A 13,300-nucleotide genomic window follows, 5' to 3' on the forward strand; every position below is an offset into this window, starting at 1 on the left:
ACTCTATCGGAAAAAGTCTAATTTGATTTTAAAATGGCAAGAGCTGAATAGATATTTCTCAAAAGAAAACACTCAAATGGGAAATAGGTAAATAACAAGGTACTCATCACTGATCATCAGAGAAGTGCAAAGCAAAACTGCAATGAGATATTATCTCACACTAGTTAAGAAGGATTTTATTCAACACAGAAAATAACTAACGCTGATGAAGATGTGGAGAAAAGGAAACCCTTATACACTGTTGATGTGAATGTAAATCAGTATGACCATCATGAAGAACACTATGGAGGTTTGTCAAATAACCAAAAACACAACTACCATATAATCTATTGATCCCACTGCTATGTATATACCCTAATGAAAGGAAATCAGTATGTTAAAGAAATGTCTACACTTCCATATTTATTATAGTACTATTCACAATAGCCAAGATTGGGAAGAAACCTGTGTCCATCAACAGATGAATGGATAAAGAAAATATGGTACATATATACAATGGAGTACTATCCACCCATAAGAAAGAATTAGATCCTGTCATTTGCAACAACATGTCTGGAACTGGAGGACATTATGTTAAGTGAAATAAACCAGAAACAGCAAGGCAAACTTTGCATGTTTTCACTCATGTGTGGGAGCTAAAACTAAAACAATTGAACAATAGAGAGTAGTATGATTTCAGCGATGATTACCAGAGGCTAGCAAGCGCAGTGGGGTAGGGGGAAGAAGGGATGGTTAACATATAAAAACTTTAGTTAGGTAGAATAAATGCAATAGTATTTGATATCACAGCATGGAGATAAGAGTCAACAATAATCTATTGTATATTTAAAAATAACTAGAGTATAATTGTGTAACACAAAGTAATGATAAATGCTTGAGGTGATGAATACCCCATTAACCTTGTTGTGATTATTGCATATTATATGCCTATTTCAAAATGTCTCATGTACTCCACAAATATATATATCTAAGATGTACCTATAAACATTTAAAAATAAAAAGAACACATACAAGTGTTCAATAAGCATCTGAAAAAATGCTCAATATCATAATCAGAGAAATGCAGATTAAAACCACAATATGATACCATCTTACGCCAATAAGAATGACTACTATTAAAAAGTCAAAAAACAACCAGTGTTGGCAAATGTGTCAGTCTGTTTGCACTGCTATAAAGGAATATGTGAGGCTGAGTAAATCATTGAGAAAAAAGGTATACTTGGGCTCACAGTTCCGCAGGCTGTACAGGACGCATGGTGCCAGCATGTGCTTCTGGTGAGGGCCTCAGGAAGCTTCTAATCATGACAGAAGGCAAAGGGAAGCCAGGAAGCCTCGTGGCCAGAGATGGAGCAAGAGACAGAAGAGGAAGTTCAGGTTCATTTATACAGCCAGACTTTAAATGAATTCATAGAGTGAGAACTCCATCATTACCATGAAGACAGTACCAAGCCATTCATGAGAGATCCACCCCCATGACCCAAACATCTTCCACCAGGTCACACCTCCAAACACTGGGAATTACATTTCAGCATGAGATTTGAAGGGGACAAACATTCAAACCACATCATCAAGTATGTAGAGAAAAGGGAATACTTATACACTGTTGGTGGGAGGAGTATAAATTAGCACAACCTCTATGGAAAACAGCAGAACTAAAAATAAAACTACCATTTGATCCAGGTACCCAACCAACTACTGGGTATTTACCCAAAGGAAAAAAAAATTATTATGTCAAAAAGATATCTACACTTATATGTGTATTGCAACACAATTCCCAATAGCAGAGTCATGGAATCAACCTAAGTGTCCATGAAAAGATGACTGAATAAAGAAAATGTCATATATATACACCACGGAATAGTATACAGCCATAAAAAAGAATGACTTTTTTTTTCTTTTTTAAGCAAAAAAGAGGAGCTGGAGGCCATTATTCTAAGCAAATTAATGCAGGGACAGAAAACCAAATAGTGCATATTCTCACTGAGGTAGCAGCTAAACAGTGGGTACACATTAACATACAGAGGGAAATAATAGACACTGGGGATTCCAAAGGGACAGGGTGGGAGACGGGTGAGGACTCAAAAATTACCTGTTATATACAATGTTCATTAAGGTGATGGTTGCACAAGAAGCCAAACCCCACTACTATGCAATACATCCGTGTAACAAATCTGCTTATGTACACTTAAGTCTATAAAACATTAAAGAGAGAAGGCCTTTAAACAGCAGAGCTTGGTTGACCCTGTGCTTCCCCCAGCCTGTGCCTGCTCACCACGTTGAGCTCTGCCTCATATATTCATAGTTACTGAGACATTAGAATTATGGCTATTGAAGTAAGGGGCTGAGGATTGTAATTGGTGAGGCACAGAAAAGCAAGAGCTAGCGAAATGTAATGATAAGTTAGCTCTGTGAGGTTGGAAATCAGCCAGAGCTAATTTGTGATATCTGAACCTGGAAAAGTTGATGATTGGTGATGCGGTTAGACCATTTTATCATACAGTCACAAAAACCATTGTTACTTGTCCATTGTAGCCAATTTATGCATCAACAGGAAACAAGGCAAGAATCAGAATTGCGGCCCTCTTTAAATATATTCTTACTTTTCTCCCTATTTTGACATGTGTGTCTCCCCCAGTCTGAGAGCAGTTTCCAGTTAATCATTCAACATTAATTACTTACTCTTTGTAAACATTAAATGTTGGAGGTTAAAAGACAAAGGTCCTGTTGTTGTTGACTTGAGACCCACAGTCTAGTGAGAAAGACAATTCTAATATAATCTCATAATATATGCTTATGAGAGCAGGTTTGAAAAATAAGTACATTTTTACCATTTCAGCAGAAAATGGCAGAGTGGAAGCGTGTCATAATAATAGAAACTGACAAATGGTTGTGAGTCAATTTATAATTTAAGATGGTAGTGATTGTTTTGAAACATCAATGCAATGATTTTTAAATTCTAAAATGTATTTTAATCTCCTGAAATCTTGTTAAAATACAGATTCAGATTCCAGAGCTCTAGAGTGGGACCTAAGACTGCATTTTCAGCAAGGTTCTAGGTATTGTTAATGCTGCTTATCTGCATACCACACCTTGAAAGCCCACTAGCTCATGAGCCCTGTCTTTATATATTCCAACTCAATAGTCCCAGCGTGGGCTGAGGTATCTTCATTTTAACCAGCAATGCAAGTTACTCCAGTGCAGATGGTGCTCAGATAACGCTTTCATAAAGCATTGATTTATGAGCTCATAAGATTTCTTCATTAGCAGTCTTTCCTTCTAAGATTAACACATGTTTTCTAATTCCTGCCACCTGGACATTTTTTAACACACCTTGTTAATTTAGGGAGATGCAAAATAAAGCTGAAAAATATCACATTATGCTCAAAATCAAAGTGGAATTTAGAAGACATGGTCAGATTTACTTTTTCCAAAACAAACATTTACTCAGGATTCATTACTAGTTCATGCCTCAGGTGTTGTACCAGGTGCTAGGGTTACGAAGAGTGAGAAGAAAAGATCCATGCTCTTTTAAATAAGCTTGTTTCAAATGAACAAATATGGACTGAATGCCATGCTAGACCTAACGCTAGGCACAGAGGCACTGCACAGTCTGGCAGGCAGTAGTCATTTGTTTGGAAAATATTGCTTAAATAACTGAAATTTTCTCCTGGGTTTCCTATGATTAGCTCTAAAATGATTCTGAAGACTTTAAATATGTGTGCCATATATAAATTGTTATATGCTCATTTGGACTGTGGTCACCTAGTATGCAAAATAAAGAAGCATGTATTCAACAAATCTTGGTTGCATTTAACATAACTAAATTTCTAAATTTCAAAAATTATTACTGAAATGCTTATCAAAGATAAAATAGCAATTCAAGCTTGATACTGTATTACAAGACTTGTCTTTACATGCAAACAGCCAATAAGCATATTAAAAATGCTCAGCATCTTTATTCATCGGAAAAATGCAAATCAAAACCACAATGAGATACCATCTCACACCGGTGAAAACCACAATTAAAAAATTCAAAAATAACAGATACTGGCAAATTTGCAGAGAAAAAGGAATGCTTACACACTGTTGGTGGTAATGTTGTGGACAGCTCTTTGGAGGTTTCTCAAAGAACTAAGAATTGAACTAACATTCCACCCAGTGATCTCATTACAGGGTATATACCCAAAGGAAAATAAATCATTCTATGAAACAGACACATGCAGTAGTATGTTCATCACAGTGCTATTCACAGCAGCAAAAATGTGGAATCAACAGTGGATTAAACAGCACGTAGTATATACATGCCATGGAATACTACACAGCCATAAAAAAGAATAAAACTATGTTCTTTCCAGCAACACAGATACAGCTGTAGCTATCCTAAGTGAATTAATACAGGAACGGAAAACCCAATACAGCATGTTCTGACTTATAAGTGGGAGCTAAACATGGAGCACACATGAACATAAAGATGGGAACGACAGACACTGAAACTACTAGAGGGAAGAAAGAGTGATGAGAGGGATGAGGGCAAGAGCTGAAAAACTATCTTCTGGATATTATGCTTACTACCTGAGTGACAGGACCACTCCTACCCCAAACCTCAGCATCATGCAATATTCCCATGTAACAAATCTGAACATGTATTCCCTGAATCTAAAATAAAAGTTGAAATTATTTTTTTTTAAACAAGAAATGTCTTTATGTGGCCTGTTTTATTCCTGATATTCAAATTTCTACAATAGTCTTGTTTTTTTTCTCTTCCATGTTAATAGAAAAACTAATTAAAAGAATGCAAAACACACAAACCCATACTTTTCTTCCCCTCCCTGATTTTACTTCTAAATAATCTCTATTAAATTAGAGCAAAAGAGACTCTACATTTAAAATTGCTTTATATTTTGTAATGGCGCTAAACCCAAACAGTAAGTTTTTTGTCAGATGGCTGTGTCAAATATTGGAAACAGGGCAAAAAAATCCCAATAAAAATCATTTTAGTTGCAAATAAAGAACATGGTTTCCCCTGGGCAAAGTCTGTGATCTGTGACATGACTAGCTCAAGAAAGGTATACTATTCTGTTTACATTTATGTTCCAAACATGATCAGTTGACCTTAAAAACACCAAATAAATGCCACCAAAAAGAGCTCAACCTAAAATTCCTACAGGAAATAATTTCAGGTCTATTTCTGTAGTTATTAACAAAATAAGAAATGTGGTTGGCTATGGGTAAAAAAGTCACTGCAGAGAGGCTGAACTGATGATAATGGGAAAGCAACACACAGGAAGAAAGCCGCAGCCATGCTCAGAAGTGTAACTTGTAAATGCTGCCCAAGGCAGCAAGCTAACTTTTATTTTTACTCTGACTTCTGCCTTACAGGTCTATAAATTCTTCCAGCCACAGGATCTCTAATCTTAAAATGATTTCGTAGATATGAATAGAGAATAAAGTTTTCTCTTCAAACAAGGTTAGATACAGCACAATTTCTCATTTTTGTTCAAACTGATATATTAGCAGACTCAGCCTTGACCCCGGAAATAACAAGGGGGTTGGAGGGGCATAATGTTTCCATGTTCTTAACCTATGTCAGCCAATAGTTATTTCATTTCATGGCCAGTTACTTAAGTAATGAAAGACCTATATATCTCATCCCATACCCCCAAAATTAAAATTTTATTTACATCATTCAGTTTTTAAAGATCACATTAGAAGGGGACCATTTTTATCATAAGCAAACAAAAGAGAGACTATCTCAATGCATGTATACAACTGTACAAAATAATGGAAAATAATGACCTGCAAATGATGGTGATTAGGGCCAGTCGCAGTAGCTCACCCCTGTCATTCCAGCACTTTGGGAGGCCAAAGCAGATGGATCACATGAGGTCAGGATTTCAAGACCTGCCTAGCCAACATGGCGAAACCCCATCTCTACTATTATAAAACACAAAAAATAGCAGGGCATGGTGGTGCATGCCTGTAATCCTAGATAGTCAGGAGGCTGAGGCAGGAAAATCACATGAATCCTGGAGGTAGAGGTTGCAGTGAGCCAAGATCTTGCCACTGCACTCCAGCCTGGGTGACAGAGAAAGTATGTCTCAAAAAAAAATAAATAAATAAAATAAATAAATAAAGATGGTGATTAGTTTTCACATAGGTATACCAATCTATCAATGTGAATTTTCAAAATTCTCTTCTATATTCCACTCAGAATTATGTGTCCTTCTGTGCAACTCCCCACCTCAATTTGTAATAACAGTTAATTGTACCTCAGATATTTTTACCATTATGTTCACTGTATATTAAGATGAAGAATGGCTAATAAAATCCCCAAGATTTATTTAAACTTCTGCATTTTGTTTTTAATATAAAAATTATTGTAGAGAATGTTACTTGATTATTTCCCACATTTTAGGGGGGAATAAAACAACCTTGCGTTTTAACACTGAAATACGCTTAAAAGTAAAATTTGAAATACGCTAATGTAATTATACTGACATCTTTTGTTAGTGATAACACATAATTGAATGACTCCTGGTACCAGAAGAATCACAACTATGGAAAAAGGCAAAGAGCCTAATTTATTCTGACTAATCAGGATTGATGTTAATTAAGGAAGAGTGCAGGATAATGACTTCTCATTACTACCTGATAGATGGAAACAGATCATTCTTCTAGGTAAAATAGCAATTAAATAACTTTTTAAAAAGGATTTATTTTCTGAAGACTTTCTTCTATAAATGGTGAAGCATTCATATAAAGGTCTTTTTGAGATATCAACTAGAAAAAAATAGATTTCATCAAAGCCTGTTTATTCTTTAGTATTTTGTCACATTTCAATGGATATGCACAAGAAAAAGACAGCATCTGAACAGGTGGTAATCAGAACAAAATTGACTTGCATTATTCTGTGGAATGTTTTGCATTAAGAACATAGTCCAGTGAAGTGATTAAAGCACAAGTTCAAATCCTAATTCCTTCATCAACCAGCTCTGTGACCCGCAACCAAGTGTTTTAACCTCACTAAGGCTTAATTTTCTCGCCTGTAAAAATTTTTAAAATAATAGAAGCTGCTTCACAGAGCTGTTTCAGGATGAAATAAAATTATCTGTGCAGCATTCATAGCACAGAGCAAGGCATGTAGAAAGAGCTAAATAAATATTAGCTACTCTATTCGTTTTCTCTTGGCATGTAACAAATCACCAGTAACTTAGTGGCTGAAAACAGCACTGTTATTATATCACCGGTGTCTCCATGTGTCAGTAGGGCTCAGATTTGCTGGGTCCTCTGCCCAGGATCTTTCCAGAGGAAATTAAGATATTAGCTGGGGCTGCAATCTCATGTGGGGCTCAGGGCTTCTTCCCAGTTTACCAGTTGTCGGCAGAATCCAGTCCCTTGCACTTGGGACACCGAGGCCTCTAGCAACTGAAGGTGTCCCCCATTCTCTGCCAAATGGCTCTTCTGTGGCATGGGGGCTTGTTCTTCAAAGCCAACAAGTGTGCAAATACCACTGCTTTCTTCTACCAATGTTCTTCCAACTCTGACTTCTAATTTTTTTTTTTTTTTATCTTTTTATTTGAAGGGATGGAGTCTTGCTTTGTCACCCAGGCTGGAGTGCAGTGGTGTGATCTCAGCTCATTGCAAGCTCCGCCTTCAGAGTTCAAGTGATTCTCCTGCCTCAGCCTCCCAAGTAGCTGGGATTACATACCCGCCACCATGCCCAGCCAATTTTTCTATTTTTAGTAGACACAGGGTTTTGCCATCCTGGCCAGGCTGGTCATGAATTCCTGACCTCAGGTGATCTGCTCACCTCAGCCTCCCAATGTGCTGGGGCTGCAGGTGTGAGCCACCATGCCCGGCCCTAAATTATTTTTTTAAAAAACCTCACCTTGTTGGCTCAGGCCCTCACAGGATCTTTTGATCAATTTAAAGTAGCTGATTGGGAACTTTACATCTTCTAAAGGCCTTCACCTTTGCCATTCAAGGTAACTTAATCATGAAAATGATATTCCATTACAGTCAGAGTTCTCCCCTGCACTCAGTGGAAGGGGATTCCTATCAGAGAGTATGACTTAGAGATTCGTCTTAGAATTCTGCTTACCAAAGCTATAATTTTATTATAATTTTATAATTATTACTAAATATTAACTAGAGTGTTTATTTAAAATGAATCCAAGCCAGGTGAGGTGACCCATGTCTGTAATCCCACCACTGTGGGAGGCAGAAGCAGGTGGATCACTTGAGCCCAGGAGTTCAAGACCAGTCTTGGCAACATGACAATACCCTATCTCTTCAAAAAATACAAAAGTTATCTGAGTGTGGTGAGGTGCACCTGTACTCCCAACTACATAGGCTGAGGTGGAAGGGTCATTTGAGCCTGGTAGGTTAAGGCTGTAGTGAGCCCAGATGACACCACTGCACTCCAGCCTGGGTGACAGAGACCCTGTCTCAAAATAAAATAACATAAGTGTCTGAGATTATGATTAGATGTACCTTAACAATTCTTCAAGCACCTGCATTTCAAACTTTCATTGAGTATACAATTGGGAAAACAATAATTTCTTAAGGATTTAACACATCATCTCAACAATTTATTCAAGGTTGCTTTTACCAGGTGTTTACATCATGGTGAAAAATAATAGCAGTAGTGAAAATACAAATAACTATAAAATTACAAAATATCCAAATATAGGCCTAAAAGGCATTGCTTTTTATATAGTTATAAGCTAAGTTGCAGATGCATCTCTGAAAACTGTAACTCAACAGTTATGAAGAAATTTAAGAAAAATAATAATTACTAGAAATCCTAGATGAAGATTATTACCTACAAAATAAGATTCTTCATGTATACATATACACAAAAACTGATCTGCAAAAAAAAAAAAAACACTATTTGCAAAACAAAAGAAGAGAAACCTGCAAAAGAATGTTTGTAATGGGTAGCTTTGATTTTGAAAGAAACAAAAAGCCTTTACATGACTAGCAAGATTATTTTAAGCAAAATTAAAATAAGAAATGACATAATGGTTAATTTACGGCTTAAGGTAAAGTTAGGGAACTATAGTAGTATTTTGAGAGAATATAATTGTAAGGGAAATGGCTGCATTTTAGTCAGGCCATTTCTGTCTCTAGTCAGTAGACGGAGACAGCCTTCTGGCGTAGCAGGACTCAGCGGATTTGGAGCGCAGGCACACCACGGCATACATTATGTAATCAGTTCACGTGAGGCACATTAGGAAACCACTCGGGTGAGCTCCTGTTTGGCTCAAAGCCATTATTGTCTGTAAAAACTATAATGACCCTGCTGCTGATGTACATATGGCTTGCACCCAGACTTGCATCCAAATAGAGAATAAGCCATGTCAAAACTGCTTACGATTCCTCAAGTGTTTTTCCAGCTAGCTGCCACTCGCCCACCCACCCCCCTTGGACCTTAGCTTGGGCTGGAACCTGACACTTGGCATGACAATAATTTTCAAAAATAATTATCGACACTATTGAATAATGGAGTCCTTAGATTTCTGGTTGGTCCATAATAGGTGTGGCAATTAGTTCACTGTAGGGAAAAAAATTTAGGCCAAGAAAAACAACAGTTATTTCAGAAACTCCTACAGGAATAGGTATACAGCATAATTGATTGGATGTGAATCTATTCAACTGAATGGAGAGAAAGAATCAAACTATAGGAGTTAAATGTGTCAAGGTAAGAAGTTTAGGAAAGTATATTCAGGTCAAAAAGTCCTTTAGAAAAACAGAGCAAATAAGGAGAAAGAGACAGGAGGGCTATAAAATAATTTACATTTTTGCTTCTACAAAATGAAATGGAATCTGGCCAAGTAGAACTCAAGTCTCAAGAGGTGCCCATTCACCCCTCCTAGTAAACTTGGTAGAAAGTTCTTCATTTCATGGCAGTGATTTATAACAAGGGAAAATCTCAGGCAAATTGACTAACCCTTAATGCTACAAACTGGTCAAGCTAGGCTCATGTTGGAGGAAAAATTTAGAAGTCTTCAGGGGATTTGTGAATCAGATTAAAAGGGAGATCATTTAAATATGAGATCAAAAATATGATTTGTGGTATAATATAAAAGAACTTAATTAAGTGTACATGCCTGTGATATTCCAGATATTGAGTGTGCCTATAATTGATGCCATTGATTTAGTCATGATCAGTACTATTGAATTAAATAGTCTAACTGCATATTATTTCACTGGTTCTTCCATTGGGCTTTGTTTCCTTAAAGAACACTGTCCAGGGAAAAAAAGTAAAACTTTTTTTTTTTTTGAGATGGAGTTTCACCCTAGTCCCTTAGGCTGGAGTGCAGCAGTGCAAACTTGGCTCACTGCAACCTCTGCCTCCTGGGTTCAAGTGATTCTCCTGCCTCAGCCTCCCAAGTAGCTGGGATTACAGGCATGTGCCATCACGCCCAGCTAGTTTTTGTATGTTTAGTAGTAGAAATGGGATTTTGCCATATTGGGCAGGCTGGTCTGAAATTCCTGACCTTGGGTGATCCACCCACCCTGGCCTCCCAAAGTGCTGGGATTACAGATGTTAGCCACCATGTCTGGACCTATTTTGTAAAACTTCACACTGATTAAATTGTTGCTGCATCTTTATCACTTGGTTGGCAGAATAATATCCTTCCTCCAAAGATGTCCACACCCTAATCACTTAAACTTGTGACTATGTTCTCTTACATGGCAAATGAGATTTTGCAGCTGTAATTAAGGTCATGGCCTTTCAGATGGAGAGCTTATCCTGTGGGTGGCCAGAGATTCTATTGTGGATGGCAATTAACCTGATCACATGAGTCTTTAAAATATTATTTCCCTGGCCGTGGTAAGAGAAAGAGATATGATGATAAAAGCAGAATTGGAGGGATGTGACACTGTTGGCTTTGAATTTGGATGAAGGGGACGTCCGTCAAGGGGTGCATGGAGCCTCTGGGGCTGGAAGAAGCAAACAAAGAGGCTCTTCTATATGCTCCAGAGAAAAAGCCCTGCTGACACTTCTATTTTATCCCAAAGAAGACCTGTATCAGACATCCAACCTAAAAACTGTAGGATAATAAATGTAGGTTGTTTTAGACATTAATCTTGTGGCAATTTGTTACAGCAGCAATAGAATATGTCTATAATTACTAACAGAAATTTAGCAAAAACCATTCTACATGAGTAAAAAGCAGTTCTCTCAGCAGAGGAGCAAATGAAATTGTAGGAAATAAGGAAGAGGGAAAGAAAGCCAATTATTTCTCCCATCTGTTCTTCCTTTCGACCAGTTCCAACTACAACACCTCCATTAGATTAACTGCCCTCTCAGGATACTTAGGAATTAGAGCTGTAAGGTGTGACAGTGAGGAAATCCTAAACTGAAGAATTCAATAAATCTGAGTTTGAATTATTCCTCTCTCACATAGAGGACTTGTGGTACTGGGCAGAATATTTAAAGAGACTGATCCTGAGTTTCTTTATCTCCATGATGAAGGTAATTACCTCAATAAGGGTTGTCAACATAATCAAATTAGTTAATATTTAAATAATGTCCAGTGCATAGTATATCCTGAGTGAATTTGAGCTACTCATTATTATTACTTTTTCTAGTGAGTTACATAAACTATAAATAAGTTATATGAGTAAAGTTCACATTAAGAAAACCTCAGGAGAAAGACTAAATTTCCAGAACTCTAGCCTCTACTTATTTTTTTCACTATTGCCTGCAGCCTCTAGTGATCCAGATATGTGTTATTATATTAGAGAGTTCCTGCTGGGCACGGTGGCTTACCCCCATAATCCTGCACTTTGGGAGGCTGAGGCCGGCTGATCACCCAAAGTCAGGAATTTGAGACCAGCCTGGCCAACATGGTGAAACCCTGTCTCTACTAAAAATACAAAAACTAGTCAAGTGTGGTAGTGCACATCTGTGATCCCAGCTACTTGGGAGGTTGAGGCAGGAGAATTGCTTGAACTTGGGAGGCGGAGTTTGCAGTGAGCTGAGATCACACCACTGCACTTTACCCTGGGCACCAGAGCAAGACTGTCTCAAAAAAAGAAACAAAAAATAACGAGAGTTTCTCAAACTGCCATCTTAAGTGTAAAAATTCACAAAATATTTAAGCACATTTTTATGCTCTTATGGCAAGATTTTAATAGTATTCATAAAGTGTGTTCCTAAAGGACTCTAGAAAATTAAAATACTGTTCATTACTACTGTCAAATGCAGTACGTATGGGTTACCAGGATGTGTATCTGGGTGACAAATTTTTAAACTCTATATCTTATCTGGAGCGTCCCAGGTTGGGTTCCCTAAAAGCAGGGCATAAAATTAGGCTTCTAGTGGAAGTGATTTAGTGGAGGTGTGCTTTCAGGAGAAGAGTGAGGCAGGCAAGCTTAGAAGTGAACGCCCTAGGATAAGGAAGTTGGGGCATCCACAACACCATGTACTGTAGAGGATTATCCCAAACATCTGGATCAGAATTAGATTTTAAATTCATGGTTAAACTACAAGTCTCTAGAAATGACATGCATTCTAAATCACACTTTTCCCAGAAGAATACAGATGCATCAATCTTAAAAATTAGAATTTATAAAGTCTGGGCTAGGGTTGTGGGCAGATTTTTGAAGGAAGACAACCTCAGAACAAATCAGTATGTAACCTAGGAAAAAGGTATTGCTAATTATGACAGAAAGCACAGTATTGATTACATCCTCCCTCAGGATACACCAATAATTTCAAGTAGCTGATAGATCATTACACCCTGAAAAACGTGAAAAATATTGATTTTAGTCTATGGCCATACCACCCTGAACGTGCCTGATCTCATCTGATCTTGGAAGCTAAGCAGTGTCGGGCCTGGTTAGTACTTGGATGGGAGACCGCCTGGGAATACTGGGTGCTGTAGGCTTTAAAAATAATAAAATAAATACAAAAATAAAGAAAGAAAGAAAAAAATTTAAAAAGAAAAATATTGATTTTAAATTGCCTTTTAGCAAATATGTAATACAAAGAGACTTCTAGACATGTTATGCATTATGCATCACTTTTTATGATGGTCACGGTGAGTGTATAAATATGCACACACATTAGATAGCCAGGTGTCCCATGTGCAGCCTGACAGGGAGCCCTTCAACACCACATCTGATGATTCAGTAATATGTAACACACAATGACCACAGTGAGGAATGTCAGTGTTACTCAAATACCTCCTTCCTGATAAGGAGGGTTAAAAAAAAAAAAACATTGTGGACATAGTTGAATTTTATTTTGTAAAGGATAATAAGCCTCTTTCTGATATACCTATTA

The 13,300-nt window shown here is 37.3% G+C and overlaps 1 non-coding gene across 1 annotated transcript; it reads left to right on the top strand.

Moving 5' to 3' along the window:
- Nucleotides 1-12,783: 12,783 nt before the first annotated feature.
- On the top strand, nt 12,784-12,902 carry LOC119471630. The gene has a single exon (XR_005200691.1). It is a non-coding gene; the product is annotated as a 5S ribosomal RNA (ribosomal RNA).
- The last annotated feature ends 398 nt before the right edge of the window (nt 12,903-13,300 follow it).

This window comes from Cebus imitator, unplaced genomic scaffold, assembly GCF_001604975.1.
Source record: "Cebus imitator isolate Cc_AM_T3 unplaced genomic scaffold, Cebus_imitator-1.0 Scaffold67, whole genome shotgun sequence".
In the NCBI taxonomy this organism is placed as follows: Eukaryota; Metazoa; Chordata; class Mammalia; order Primates; family Cebidae; genus Cebus; species Cebus imitator.